Raw genomic sequence first — 16,318 nt, 5'->3', positions numbered from 1 at the left:
ACAATATTATCCCTTCTGAAGAGTACACACTTTTTCATCAAAGATAACAGTAACAGTACATACTGATTTGGACAATTTTCTTTCCACAACTCAAAACAAAAGGAATGTATTGAAATTCGGTGACTTCAATAATTAAACTTTAATCAGTGCATTAAGAAACAGGCGGCTGATGATTTAATGCATAAACTGCTCTTTCCTTACTGTATTTTTCAGACCACTTGTGAGTTAGTTCTAGATAAAGACTTGGTTTATAAGGCCGGTAATCCAAATATACTGTATTACTGTTTCTTTTGGGGACAGCTTTTTCAATCTGAGTTCCTTCATGCCACTCATTAAAAGAGGTGATAGAAATTAAACTGGGGCGGACCCGAAGAGCAGCATTCAGAGCAGCTTCATAATACTTCCCATTAACTCGGTTCCGAGTGTTGTGCGTGTTCCATGGACGGATGCTGGTATCTATGTATCCTGGACCCACACTTGGGATAAATATTAAGTTGTAGCTATCACAAAAGTGTTTTAGGCCAGCCCAGTTCTGTTGTGATGAGCCATAAGTAAAACCATTTGTGGCAAAATATGTATAAATTCCATCAAAACCACTGTGAAGAATTTCATATTTATGATCTTCTTCTACCAGAAGTGCAATAAACAATCCATCATAAGGAGAATTGCGAACACTCTGAGATCCTGATACGGTTAACAGATTGGCCCATTTTTCAGGCTTTGTAATATAGGAATCATAGACATAAAACATAGGAAGAGTGTTGCCAGTCCTAGTCTTATACCTGTAAAAGGCTGGATGATTTCCATATCTTCAGATTATATTTATGAGCTTTATCCAAAATAGTTGGTACCAAGTCATCAGTAGGTTCCCCATTTTCATCACTTGAATCAGGTGGGTACCAAGACCGGGCTGGTACACCTATTGAAGCTGAACGCATTTGTTTCATATGAGTTTCTATGACAGAAGGATCCCGAGAGCTGTAACTTCCCAACTCAGGATAAAAGCTAGAGCCAATGTCATCTGGGGGACTGTGTTTTCCTTGTGGATAATTCTTGGCTATTCTAGGATCCCAATGCTCCAAAACTGGATGGTTCCAATGTACATATTTACCATCAAACTGTGGATTTCCATACCAACAAAGTCTGGGAATCCCGGCTAAAAGCTGGGACTCGACCGACTGAGCGGCCTAGGCAGGTACGCCGAAAGCCGAGGGCGGTCTCGGACGAAACCACCCACCACCGCCTCCCAAGAGGCGCGCGGGGAATTCCAACAGGCATTGATTTAGACTTGAATTATTATTTTCTAAATTTCTATGCCTACTTGTAAATCTTTTCCACACAATATCACTTGAGCTTTTTTGTTTGTATTATTGTTTATTTACAGCTTAGTTATTACTTAGTTTTTCTTTATAACATGCCATCAATGTGCATGGTTTTATGTTTTTTAGAAAAAGGGTATGTTTGGATGAAAGTTTAAAAAAATAAAATATTCCACTGTCAAAAAAATAAAAATAGTAATGAAAAGCATCAGAACTGATAACTATATGGATAAATATACAGACATTTTACTATATAAATCTCATAAAACAAAGTGAAAACAATAACAATGTATGGTGGGATTTACAATGTATGTAAAAGTGAAATGCAATTCTTTGATGGCACAAAGGCTGAGAGAGATGGAAGCCATTTATTAGATTTTTACAATATATGTGGGGTAGTATGATGGAACCACAGGTAGACTTGGGAAGTTAAGCATTGTAACACAGGGCGCAGCTGGCACTACCGGCGGATCCGGGCACTAGGGAGCGCGCTCCCTTCCGTGGTCCAGTCGGCGAACCAGGTCGCGGGCAGCACCGGGGGCCCCTCGGGCAGGACCCGGGCGGCGGGAGTCAGGGGCCTCACGTCCGGGTGCCAGGACCATGGCGCTGCGCACCCGGGGCATGCAGGACTTCAGGTCCGAGAACTCCGGGGAGATCTCGCTGCGGGGGCACAAGATGCTGAGCCTGTGCAGCGAGCAGTTCAATGAGGGCTGGCTCAAAGGGCGGTTGTTCTGGACCAGCAGGCCTTCTCTGTGGACCTCAACCAGGCCATCGCCTTCACCGGAGATGCTTATGACGCCATCGGTGAGTTCGGGGAGCAGCCCAGGCAGGACCTGGACCCAGTCACGGACCGGCTAGCGCTGCATCAGGGGTATCTGGCCAACTTCCTGGACATCACCCACGTGCAAAAAGCAGCGCTTACCAAAATAAAGGAAGTAGGCCACACATGGAAGAAGGGGAAATGGAGGTTCAAATGGCTGATAGCATTCAAGATTGCTGTAACACTATTTCTTTTGCCACTTTGGTTGAAATTCACCACTTCATCAAATTCTAGTAAGAGACTTTTTATCACAGATGCAGCATTTCTTACAACAACAAACAATATTTTTCCAAGAAGTGACCCAGAAATTGGAAAAAGCTTTTCACAAATATGACAGTTTTAATGACTCTACCTATGAATTATGGACTTTTTTTTTTCAGTTTGAGGATAATTTCTACAGCAGAATAAAAACTGTCATCAAAGACCTATTGCCAACTATCAGTGGTGGTACAAGGATGGTTTTGTGTTCAAATGAAACCCAGCTGAATATATAATTAGGTAGGAAATAAACAGTTAATAAAGTTATGTAATCAACACAGCACCACACATTGTAACTTAATTCTACTATGTATGCCTACACTACCATTGTAAATTTTTGAATAATTATTATACTATTTGCATCATTACTTTTTGAATTATGGGTATTTTAGTGTATAATTTGCAGACCTCAAAACTCATGAAGGGTCCCAAAGAAGTTGCCTGGATAAAAGCCTGCTGTGGATGTCTTTTTACTCTCATAGATTGGGATCACCTACATTCAACCTATTTTCTGTTTACAAACTCCAACAAGAGCAGCTATGCTACTTTGTGCCTTTAGACTCTTGGTTTTCAATTCTTCCCCCTCCTTTTAATTTTGTTTAAAGTAAGCCACAACTTTTTTGAATGAAAAGAGTGGAAAGCCAGTGCATATAATGACAAACTGATGACAACCTCATATTTGCTGAGGGTGGGAGATGGGGATCAGCTGTCATCAGTTTGTACAGTAAATATTATCTCCTGATAAAATACTGGCAAGAGCAGAGAAGAGGGACTTGATGGTCATCACAGAATGAAGTCTCTTAGGGAGGGACCTGGTGCCACTCTGTTCCCTTTGATGCTACAGTAGCATAAGTCTCTTCGCTCAAGTGAAAACTTGACATGAAGATTTAAATGAACATGTCTTATAAAATGGAGGAGTCTGATCAATCAGGGGATACAAGTACAGGATCAGTGACAATACACATGCAGTTTTAAGTTCTTAGACATTTTTTGTTTGTGTTTATTAGTTTGAAGATTTTAATATTCAGTGTTTTTTTTTTTTAATGGATCCATACTGTTAACTGATTGAGACTCCACTGTGATGCACTAGTTTGCTTAATCAAAAACTCGTCAGGGATGTGTGTAAAATTCAGTGTTACACATGATGAAAAGTAGTGTTGGTTGACATAAGCAGGGAACAGAAATAATTTCTATTATTCCAAATACTGAAGGAAAAGAATCATTGATTTATACTGCATTAAAAATGTATTGATAGCCCCCAGGACATTTGGCCTTAAAATTATTTAAAAGTATTCTTTCATTATTATAAGGGAAATACAGATGTATGATAAATACAAAAAAGATTCAAAAGCAGCTTAATTTAAAAAGCACAAAGAGATTCTGGCTTGAAATGCCAAAATCTCAATGTTTTCATAGTTGATGGGCTAAATAATGTGATCCTTCAGTTTACAGATTTAAAAATCATCACCAAAATGTTAAAGTATCTGTTGTTTTTATGAAGTCAAATTTATGCTGCCTCAGAAATCCCTTGGTACTGAAATGGTAACCCGAAAGTAAAGAGATCAGTTGGAAATATCGGTGGTCACCTAGATTAGGTCAGTTTGCAGATAATCAAAAAAAAAAAAAAAAAAAAAAAAGGTTATTGAAATACTCAACAGTACATTTAATTTCTAAAAAGTAACCTCATGTGTTATATTTTTAAGACCAGATTATCATCACTTCGACCCTTTGTCAAAATTTCATACCTTAGAGCCAGATTTGACATCATATGGCTTTGTCTTTTCTACAGATATACAGAACTATAACCAAATACATTGTCCTTTAAAAAATAACATTCTCTTCTTGACTGCAAAATACCTTTCTATAAACAAAACCTATATACATAAAAATGCTGATTTTATTGCAGGAGTTTAGAGATTATAGCATTTAATTAAAGTTTGAGTCTATTGGACAAATAAGCAGTATGTTTTTCAAATGATTTGAAAATCACTTTTATTTGTCTATTTTGATGGTGGTTTGAGGTTTCTGTTGGTTGGTTTTATTTTTTTAAAGAAAAGCACTCAACTTGTGCAGTGGTAGCATGGAAATTAAATGAGTTCTTGTATGATTGTGCTTTAGCCAGGGTGGACATAGTTTAAATTATAAAAACTAAAGATTAAAGTATAAGGAAGTAGAAGTTCCTGCTGCCTACTTCTATGAGAACCTTTTTTCTTCGTAACTATATTACATGATAATGCCACTGGTTCATAAGGGGTTTGAATTAATTTTGTGAGGTAGAACAGCAGAATTATTAGTCTTCCTTTTCATCTAAGATTTTTATTTCTCAAACACTCTTGGTCCTGTTGGAGTGTTTCAGAACACAGCAATGCTGTACAGTACCCAAGAGAAAAGCCATCATGAGTGTGTGCTGGTCATCATGGCCAATATAGGACAATTTTAAAAAATGAATCATGCCCTTTAAAAAAAGATCATAACACAATGAGTGGTTACAGCTGAGTCAAAAAGGAGATAAATGGAACTATAAAAATACCCAGTTAATTACAAAAGCTCAAATGAAGGAAAAAAGAAACAGAACAGAGAAAATAAAAAATAAATAGCAAGATGCTATACTTAAACGATACAAATATTAACATTAATTGAGATGGTCTAAATATCACAATTAAAATACAAGCATCATCAGATGGAAGGTACAATCAAGATTCAATTATATGTGCCTATAAGAAATGAACTTTAATAATTAAAGAGACACAAAATGATGAGAGCAAGTGGAGGAAAATGTCTTCACTCCCACCCTGCTCTCTAATGTGGGAAAGAGCCCCAGGGAACACAGAATGAGATCCAGGTATGGAAATGTAGTCTCCTTTCCCTCCCGTGCCCCAGGCTCCCAGACCCAGGTCTCAATGTCAGAGCACAAGGAAAATGAGTCCCAGTACAGTAAATTCAGGAGAATCAGGAAGGCCATGGATAGACAAGTGGAGGATGAGTAAGAGAATGAAGTCAAGATGGGCTTATTTATAGTGACAGGTCCTATGTGAGGGTTTATTTGATATTTTGTTGAGTACTATTGTATTTATATTCTTAGGGGATGTTGATGAGTAGTTTTCTTTTCTTATGAAGTCTTCAGCTGGCTTTGATATCTGAGTAATGCCGATCTCAAAGAATGATCAGGGAAGTGTTGTAATTCTTCATTAAATATTTGACAAAAATCACTGGGGGAAGCCATCTGGCACTGGGCTTTTCTCAGCAGGAAAATTTTTAATTGCTACTTCAAAATTTTTACTTTTCACAGGTCTATTAATTTTTTTTTTACTTCTTCTTGAGCCAATATTGATAGTTTATGACTTTCTAGGAATTTTCCCATTTCATTGAGGTCATCTAAAAAGTTGGTATTAATTATTTTTAGTATTCCTTATACTCTTTTTAGTATGTGGAATAACACTCTTTTATCTGGAGGGTCATTTTAGAGATGACCCTCTTTTATCTGGAAATTTCTGTCTTGCGTTTTGTTTAGCTTGGTCAGTCTAAGTGAAGGCCTATTCATTTTATTGCATTTATCAAAGATCACATTTTGGTTTCACTGACGTTTTCTCTTCCTCTTTGTGACCCCTCTCCTGCTCTGTCCCCTCTCCCCCTGCCCAGTGTGGCCTCCCTGAACACAGGCTCCACCCACACAGGATGCTGCCTCTGGCCTTCACCCTGAAATCAGCCCAGAGAATGCTCCATTGTTTGGACTCCTGAGAATGATCCCTCAAGTCTTCAGAAATGGCTGGTCCTGTGGTTTCCCTGTGGTTATTCAATATTTGACTCAGCTGTCCCCAATACAGCTGTAACTCCAGTAGCTCAGGAGACAGTGGGACAAAAAATACTCCAGAGAACAAGCTGTAGGCAGGGCAAGCCACAGGAAGCCAATGGAATGCACACCAACTCCCAACAAATTCTTCAACTCTAACCCTGGAGCATAGCCCCAGGGATCACCAGCCACATGCAGGCTGAGGGTGGGCTCTGGGATGCAGTGAGCAGTCTGAAGACACCAGCCCTGCAGCCCCCACCCTAAACCTCCTGCTGCCCTGGCCAAGCCCAGGATCTGCACACAGGACACCTGGGCTCCACTCCTTGACCTGCCACCATCTTTCTCTCTTGTGCTTGGTGATTCGGTCCCTTTGGGTCTCTAGTTCATCTATGAAATGGAAATGTGGAAGCTGACAGTGACCTGAAATGACTCTTTTTTTTTTTTAGTAAACAGTATATCATTTATGGTGCATGTTATTTCCATAAACTGTTTTCTAAACACAATTATTTTTTATACTTGAAAACTGCATCATAGAAAATGGTTATTTGAAAAGTATTTCTAGTCATCTAGTCAAGGTTACATTCAATAGCCTAATGTTAAAATCAAATATACAGATATTCATAAACAAGTTAGCATACAACTAACAATAATAGACAGATTCAGGGCCATCTCATGCAGGCCAAAATAAAGACCTATTTTCACTATAATATGCTTTATTCCTTCTTTCTAGATCTAATTTGAATTTTGTGTTTACATTTCTTTTTGATGTCCCTTGAATTTACGTAGAATATCCAAGAGAATATGAAGGAAGAAAAATTAGTTTTTAATGAACATGTTAACATTTTTTATGTTTAAAGCAATTTTTTTGATTTAAGAAAAAAGTAAGTATAGCTGTGCTGGCCTTTACCTTCAGGATTATTTCCTCTGTTCTATTGCAAACCAGAAAAACTATTTAAATTCAGTGAAGTATCTGTGTCCAGTTTTAATAAAACACTACTTTAAGCTTACAAAATAGACAAATTAACCAGAAAGTATTCATTCTGAGAAAGGGTATATGTTGTAAACAATACAGGGAACCAGGATCATGAGAAATGGACATTGAGTCCCGGTAAGCAACATGAAATGCATGCTTGGATAACCACTGATTACTATGCATAATTGACTCTGTCAATCAATCTATAATTTAGCTTCACATTTTTGATTATTGTGCATTTATGTAACAGGCTTAAATAACTTTAACATTGTAGTAAAATGTAAATTACTGTCTTAAATCAATAAAAATACCTGTTGCACATTTAAATCATTTTGAAGAATTCTATATCAATATACACCTACATCAAGAAATATCTATGTATATATCTATATTATGTGAGGAATATATTAGAATTAAAATGCTACCTGTTTTGCATTTTTCTTAAAATAATTTAATGTACTTAAATTCTCACTTTCAACTTAGTAACTTGAGTAACATCTGAATATTTGTTTCCTGTGCATAATGCACTCAGCATGTCCTTTCCCCTTATAAATGTCATGATATGACATCTTTATAGTTCTATGATGATTATATAATATTTGTTTCTGCTTAGGATCAACAATCTCAAATGATTTTTATAATGAAATAAGACACTTGGTTTTAGTTTTTTCTTTTACTTCAAGTCTAATTTTAGTTTCAGAGAAGTTTTTCTTTTTCTCTTACTCCAGAAAGATGACATAACAACAAATACTTGAGGTTTCTTAAGTGAAGGTTTGAAGCAATGATGTCTTTTTCTGTGATAGTCCCACAGGAAATTATTTCCATTTCAACATGCTTCTTTCAGTTTGACTAAGCTTCTCCAAACACTCATCTTCAATATAATGACACTTGCATAGCTTTATTTTTTGAACATACTCTAAGCTCTCCATGTGATCAAATCCAATGCTCATCATACAAGAGTTGGTGGCATCAGTCGCTTGAATCTCGTATTTATCTAGAGGCCCATTGGGAAGTGGTTTTAGTCCTTCTGTCACTTCTCCTGGCCTCGGTATCACACCATAGCCCTGCAGCATGGCAGCCACTCAGGTGCTGCCCCCTCGGGGCCAGCGTCCCTGGTGCATTCATAATCCACTCTGTTGGCAACAGAACAAAAGCAGATTCACTTTTTTTCTTTTTAAGAGTCAGCAGATAGAAAATGTATTAGATAACATGTGAGAGGACATGTGGGCACTCTCCCAAGAAAAGAGAGGTCACAGGCAAGAGGCCCTGATATGATTCTTGTTTTTCTAAAATTAAGTTTCAAAAGAACCATGAGAGTTTTCATGAACCAAGTACAGACTCAGAGGGACAGGTGAATCAGGCAGCCTGGGTGTCTGGGCTTTGAAAGCTTTGCAGAAGATCTTCAGTTTCCCTGCATTATCCTTTCTCCAAACCACAACCACAGCACAACAAAAGAAAAATATAGCAAAACACAACAATAATCACAAACACAGGCATTTCAGCTCAGGGAGAGGGTAACAGAAATTGCCCCTGCCCCGGGCTGAGCTAGGCCTTCGAGAGGTGATTGACAACATTTGATCTAACCCGCAGGTCCTCAAAATACACCCAGTCGCCCTCTTCACTATTTCATGAAACATAGTGCTAGGTCCTGGGAGTTTGTGAATCATTTCAGATACAATCGTTCGTTTTGTAATCACCACTCACTTTGGTAGATTCGTCACACCTTCTAGTCTCATTTCACACAAGGTTTTATGTCCCTTAGGTGGCCTCATCCCTCCCCCAAGACTAGAAATGGACATTCTCCACTTTTTATTTTCTTTTCTTGCAGCAATGTTATCTGAACTCTTTCAAAATGCAAGTCCCCAAATTCTACACCTGCCAGCCAATTCTGGGCACCCACAGGTGCTCGTGTGGGTCCCCCAGAGTGAAGAAGGTGTTTCCCAAGGTGTGAGCTCTGGGAGCTGGGTTATCTGGGGCCCTCTCCAGAGAGGAGGATTCTGTCAAGAACAGGGGCAGGGCCAATGATGAAGCTGTGGAATTTACGTTCAGAAGCCTCTGAAATCCTGAGAGAAATTTCTTAACCGATGCTTTGGACACTCTCATCCATGGGAGGAGGGGTCTCTGAGGCTCTGCCCCCCCACCCATGGAGACTGACTGAATACAGAAGCTGCAGCCCCAAGGGGCCTGTGGGGTCCTCTGAGGGGAAGAGTCTGCCTGGAAATGGGGAACGGAGAAGCAGAGGGGAGGAGAGGTTAGGGCAGCTCTGGGAGTGCCCAGGACAGAGGGGAGAGCCCTGAGAATGGACAGGAGGGTCAGGTAGGGTGCTGGGGAGAGGGTGCAGGCCCTATGTGGCCCCATCCTCTGATGCTGTGCTCCCTTCACAGGGCCCCTTGACCTCAGGGTGACCTCCCGAGTGAATCCTCAGCCAGGCAGGTGGTGCCCCAGCTGATACCTGGAGCAGGCTTCTCCCACATGCATTTCCACATGAGGCCCTCAGTGTACCCAGCTGCTCTCAATGTCCTGGGGCCAGGCCTGTGGAAATCTGACCCTCAGAATATGGTCTGTATTGTCCAAGGGGACAGAGATGTGTGTCCCCACCTGCAGCACAAGACTGGGCCCTGACACGTGGATCCCTCAGGGCTAGTCTCCCACTTAGCCCTCAACTGGGCAGCCCCAGCCTCTCTCCTGTGCTCCTGGCTGCAGCTTTGCTGCCCCCTTCTGGTGGAGGAGAATCAGACCTGGAGCTGCCCTCCTCCAGGTTCTTCCAAAACACCTGTCAACTGGGGGTGCTTGAACCTGGGGGTGAAGCCCTTACTCCGTGCCAGCCCATGGCCCTACCTGCACAACCCAGCCCAGCCCAGGGTAGGCCCGGGAGGTAATGGCCCTGCTGAGCCAGGCCACAGGGCTGGGAGGTCTGGGACAGTGGTCCTGAGGTGAAACCCCGGGAGGCTGATGTTTCTGACCTGAGAAGTGCCTCAGAGGAGACTGTGTGACTTCTGCCTCTCCCTCCCTCAGGCCCCTGGTGGTTTGTGAGATTCCCACTATATCTCCCAGGAGAGAAAAGGGATTTTCATAACATCAAACACTCACTGCCCCAAAGGGCCTGAGAGGGAGTAAGAGCAGACCCTGTAGTCCTGCCCAGATATAAGTCTCCGTTGGCATCTCCACCATGGCCTGGAACCTCCCCCTGCTAGTCCTCACTCTCTGTGCATGTGCTGCCCCACAGGCTCAGCCCCCACAGACCCTGAGCTGGGCCTGCCCCAAACCCTGCAATCAGCCCAAACCCAGCTTCAGGGATGGACACACTGTCCCCTGGGTTTCACCCTCAACACACCTAACCTGTCCTTTCCTCTCCTTTCTTGCAGGCTCTGTGGTCTCCTACTAGCTGCACAGCCATGCTCTTGTCAGTGGCCCTGGAACAAATGGACAGTCTCAACTGCCAGGGAGACAGCTTAGAAAATTATGGTGTGCAGTGGTTCCAGCAGAAGGCAGGCCAGGCCCCTGTGCTGGTCATCTACGGTGATAGCAAACTTCCCTTGTGGATACCTGACTGGTTCTCTGGCTCCATCTCAGGCCACTCTGACCAACAGCAGGGCCCAAGCTGAGGCCGAGGCTATTACTGTCAGTCTTTGGATAATGACAACGAAGCTGCTCACAGTGACTCAGACAGAAGAAAGATGAGAAAAAAAAACCAAACTTCTGCTGATTTTCATGCCTTCCCTCCAAGCACAGGAGGAATGAGAGCAAACAATGGGCAGGACTGGCCAGTGTCAACCTAGGTCTGAGATCCCCAGACTGCCCTTTCCTCCCAGCTATGCAGAGGGTGGACCCGGGCTGGGTTATTAGCTGGCAGGACCTGGCTGTCTTGGTGTTTTCTGGGCTGGGGTGGGAGTTCAGAAAGATGCCCTGCTTGGAAGGACAAAGGGAGACACTCATCACCTGTCCTCCAAGGATTCCCACATGGGGGGCAACTTTGAGTCCTTCTGGGCCCCACTTGCTGGCTCTATTGCCCTGGATTATTATCAGATTTGCCCAGGATCAGCGGACTCTCTGAAACATGGAACAGACCTGGCAGACTGGGATTCTGAAATCACTGGCATTGGGCAATAGTGGGGGAAAATGAGACGAGTCCTACAATTTCCCAACCTAAGGAGTGGAGAAGGGCTGCTCCAACCGAGGGACTCGGGGAGCAAAGCTCTGGGGACCTCCACCCTGGACCGTGCTCCCCTCCTCATGCTCCTTGCTCCCTGACATGTCCTCCCCTCACCTCAACCTTTGTTCATGGTCCTGGAAGTCAGGGAGGCATTTCTGTAACCCATTACTTTTCTCTCAAAAACTGGCCCTACCTTCAGAGCTCTGACCACCATCCAGAACCAAATAGGTTCTTTTTGCTCACTTCTTTCTTAGGCTGTGCCCCCCAAATGTCTCCCCTGTCCCTCAGTAATGAGGCTTCCAACAACATGTATTTTTCAGGTTGTGCCTTCTTCCTCAATTTCCATCCAACAGCATATTGTAGCCTGCTGAATGCAGATGGAAACATGAGATTTCAACTGAAGTGTATTAAGCAGTTTTAGAGGTTTGCAGAAATTTATAACAGTGCCTCCTTTCAGAGTCATATTTTTTCTTTAATTTTGGAAAACATTGTTTTTCTAAAAATGTTATTTTTATTATTATGTAATGTGTGCAGTTTAATATTATCTTGCATTTATGTTATATATAAATAGTTAACTGTTTTCAAGTTTAAATAAATGATGATCTATGTAATCCATGCAACAAAAGCCTCAATTATTTTTAGGCAAATAAAGGGGTATGACACCCAAATTTTGAGAACTGCTGACCTGGGAAGAAAGCTTGCAAGAAATAAAAAAAAAAATAGAGCTTTTCTCCAAGCACTGAGATGTCTGGCAATGGGTTTTTACTCCTAATGTTGTTATCTGATTACTGGCTCTTGATCCTGCCATCCTGACTCCCCTGGTGTGTCCACTGTGAATGGTCTGCATACCCCAGAATGACCACATTGTGTCTACTCCTTATTAGTTGGTTCTCTCAGATGGTAAGCCACACCCAGTACCACTGAGTATGAGCCTAATAAATGATAATTATAGAATGGACAAATAATTACTTCCAAACACACTGTCTTAGCAATGGAAACGCCACTCCCTAGGTTTGTGCAGACTCCTTGAGTACGCCCCACTTTTTTTATCAATACTTTGTAAGTCACTGCACTCAGTGCAGTCTGGGCAGACGTGGGCTCAAGTCTGGCCCACCTGTCACTTACCTTTGTGTCATCTCTAAGCCTCCCTTTCCTCATCTGGAAAATAAAATGAAGGCAGGTGTGATCATTCAATAAGGCGTGCCCAGTGCCCAACAGAGAGTGGTTAAGGACTCACATGATCAAAACCCATCATTGCTGGGTCATGGGCCATACAAATATTTGCTTTGCCTGATGGTGACAAAATAAAATGTAGAATTACATCATAGTCTTGATATTTTATACCAAAATGTAAAAATGTGTTTTATAAGTTGATTCTTCCTTTCTGATACATAGCTAAATAAAGCAATCTGGCAAATAAATGAATAAAATACTGAAGAACTTCAAGAAATTAAACCTGCCCCTATAGGACCAGGAAGAAAACTTTCAAAAGAGCAGTGAAGATACCGGTGGCAATGTTTAATGCTGGGCTTTGACACAAACATTAACCCGTTTCTCAGTTGGACTTTCCCAAATAAAATATCTTAGAGACTTCTTTATAGCTAAGAAGCTTGCTTAAAAGTTATTAACAAAGGCAAAGAAACACCTGCTAATTTGCATACTTCATAAATACCATAAATATATACTACAGTTTTTTGCTTTTTTTATTGTGGAATATAACATATTTACATAGAAGTAATAACTTTCAAGTGCAGTTTAACAAGTAGTTAGAGAGCAAATTTCAAAGAATGCTATGGGTTACAGTTCCACAGTTTCAGTTATTTCCTGATTGAAAAATATAACATGTGCAAAAAGGTGATAACTTTCAAAGTCCGATTTAACAAGTAGTTATATAGGAGATTTCCAAGAATGTTATGAGTTACAGTACCATAGTTTCAGTTATTATTGTAAAATATAACACATATACAAAAAAACACATATACTTTCAAATTACAATTTAACAAGTAGCTATATAGCAAATTTCAAAGAATGTTATGGGTTACAGTTATATTTTATGTGATCTCAAAACATCAATGGTTGAATTAACTTCTAATTGATCACCTTTGTAACACTGACAAGAATGTTACTTTACCAATGTAGCTTCTGAATTTGACAGAGGAGGCACATCACTTAATTATTATTTTAAATGTGTGTGACATATGTAATTTTAGATTTCCTGGTAACTGCATGACAAAGGTAAACAAACAAAACCAAAAGGTAAAACCAATCCTAGTGACTTTAAGTCGATACATTAAAAAATTGCCATTTTAAGGTGTAATCAATATAGAAGTTAATTCAGTATTAACTCTACACTCTTTTTATATACTAACTCTTGGAAACCCCATGTAAGTTTTACAATCTCAGAACATCTCAGTGATGAGCCACATTTCAAGGGCTCAGCGGTCACGTGCACTCATGGCTACAGGGCGGACAGAGCAGGTAAACAAACCCCCTTTACCTACTGCCCTCTGCTGGGAACAGTCACCCTGAATCTCTGCCTTTTCCCCGTTTCCCTGTGAGGAGGGCAAATTCTCTTCAACACAATTAAAAAATGGCCAGAAGCTCTCCTAACCCAGGTTTTGCTCACAATGGACCTCCTGGGCTTAGAGACTGTCTGATCCAAGGCCGCAAGTGGGTGGAAACTCCACTCTTCCTGACTACTGGGGGTGGGGTGGGGAGCATCAAGCAAAGAATGTAACTTTTATAAAAAGTTCCAGCAATTTTTTTTTTACTTTAGTTTTAGTTTTGAAAAGGTTATACCCCCAGGAAGCTGCATTGATGGCACAGAGGATCCCTCCCCTATCTTCCCTCAGTGGTAATTCCAATGGGATAAATTATATATGTAATTTATTCTCTGTCCAAATGACTTTGGGATGTGTCGCTATTTCACACTAACCTGTACAAACCTACAAGGTCTCACTTCCTATTCATATTGAAATTTGAACATACTGTATGAGTTAAATTGTTTAGGAAATATAGATCCTGCCCCAAATAAACATCTTTCCCCTTGGTCTCACATGGAAGTTGAAGTTTTAAAACACAGTATCATCCTTTACCCTTTTGCCAGATTTCCCCTAGTCCTATTTAGATCTGCTTCATTCATATCTCTAATTGAAGTCTGGACTCTTTTTCAGCTTTTTAAACAGTTGCTATGTGCGCTAATATTGACATTCATACCTGCTGAGCCCTAGCTCTGAGTTTCAGGTGTCACACAGATACTCAAAGTTCCAGGGATTGATCAGGTTATACACAAAGGGATCAGCATCTCAGAATCTTGTTTGTGCTCTTTTATACTTGTGAGGGGCAAGTGGCCGCCTCTGCCCTGCCCTGCTCCCCCCTTGACCGGATGGTCTAGCCAGTGTCTTGGGTCCTCCCACCCTGGAGCTCAGCCCAGTGGGCCTCGGTCACTCTGATGCTTCAACCCTGGTTCCCCTAGTCCTCTGGCTCTGTCTCACAGGTGCCCCACCCAGGGCACCCTGGTCCACCCATTCCTGTGTCCTCCTGCCCTGGTATACCCGGTACCCCTGGCCCTACCCACACCCACCCCATTATCCAGAAGCCATAGCCTGTTTGCCAGGTCCACTTCTGCATGTTCTTCATCTCCCTACTTTCAGCTAAATCAAGTTGTGTGGAGGAAAACTGAAGTCACGCCTTCCCCCTTTCTGGATTGAAACATTCCACAACATAGGCTTTGGTGGGAACCGGCCTGCAAGCTAGTGCGCAGGCGCAGAGTAGAGTGAGGGGCCGGTGGTGCTTCCTGAAACCGTGTGCACATGCAGGGGTCCTTTTCCACCAGGCCCCTGGTGCTCAGGTGCAAGGCTGCCTGCTCTCTGCACCCTCTGCAATGCTGAGTCCCCACCTACTTTTGGCCTTGGGGCCTGGGCTCCCAGGAAGGCAGCTGGGAACCCTGGGCTTGCCCCTGGCCTGCATCTCCTCCCTGATGTCTGCATGCTGGTCCATGCAGAATTCCTCCTTCCACACCTCAAGCATCTCCATCCACCCAGAGCTCAACACCACCCCCCCAAATGCCCCCCACAGAATGGGGTCTGCTCCCCATCCAGTCCAGCCCCACAGAATCACCAGCCTGGCTCTTCTTCAGGAGGGGAGATGTGCCTCTGGCCAGCAGACAGGATGGCTGCACTGTCCCTGTGTAGCTCCTGTACCCCTGCTCTGGTATGGACAGGCTGGAAGACTGCCTGCCACTTCCTCCATCAGATGTCTCCAAGACTGGACAGCACAAGAAGGGCTTCAGGCTAACAAACACCTGGCAGAGGACACCACAGTGCCATGAGGCTGGGATGGGTAAGCAGGTGGCTGTGTGAGTCACGAGTCCAGAGCCTTGCATGCACACCCCAAAGAGTAGAAAGTAGTGGGCTGCAGAAGTCACCTGCCTGATGGTGCTCAGGGAGAACATGGGTGGGCAGAAACTCCATCCTGGGGCTGCATCTGCTGACTTAGAATGTCTTGACCCCACTGGAGCAGAGTCACATAAGGTGCGGGAGGCAGGGACCTGCTTTGAGTACCTTCCTGTGCTGGTGCCATGCTCAGGACTGGGGCACAGAGGCACCAGATAAAGCCAGGGGGACTCTGTGCCAACTCAGGAAAGGACAGGCATGAATCTGACAAGCACACACATGCATTATGCTGGGTGTCATAAAGACAATGAGGAAGAAGCAGTGGGAGGTGTGGGTGTCTGTCCTAGTGCTGGGGCCAGGGAGGCTCCTGGAGGAAATGACACAGACATGAATGACCGGCAGGACTGGCCAGGTGGTGTGAACACAGGCCAGTTCCCACAACTGGGAAATGTCACAGTGGCTGAAAAGGAGAGGGCCTTGGCAGATGTGAGAAGCGGGTGGTGAGGAGCCCCCTTCCTGGAAGCACAGCAGCTCATCAGGAGATGGAGGCTTAGCAGACTTCTCCCCTAGGGAGCTGCCATGTTGGGGAGGAGACCTGGATTAGTGAAGCA

The 16,318-nt window shown here is 42.6% G+C and overlaps 1 pseudogene; it reads right to left on the bottom strand.

Annotated features, from left to right (window-relative positions):
* Positions 1 to 151: 151 nt before the first annotated feature.
* On the bottom strand, positions 152 to 1,248 carry LOC119544559 (annotated as a pseudogene).
* Between the last annotated feature and the right edge of the window lie 15,070 nt (positions 1,249 to 16,318).

Source organism: Choloepus didactylus, chromosome 9, assembly GCF_015220235.1.
Source record: "Choloepus didactylus isolate mChoDid1 chromosome 9, mChoDid1.pri, whole genome shotgun sequence".
Taxonomy (NCBI): Eukaryota; Metazoa; Chordata; class Mammalia; order Pilosa; family Megalonychidae; genus Choloepus; species Choloepus didactylus.
This window is presented reverse-complemented; position numbering and strand designations above follow the sequence as displayed.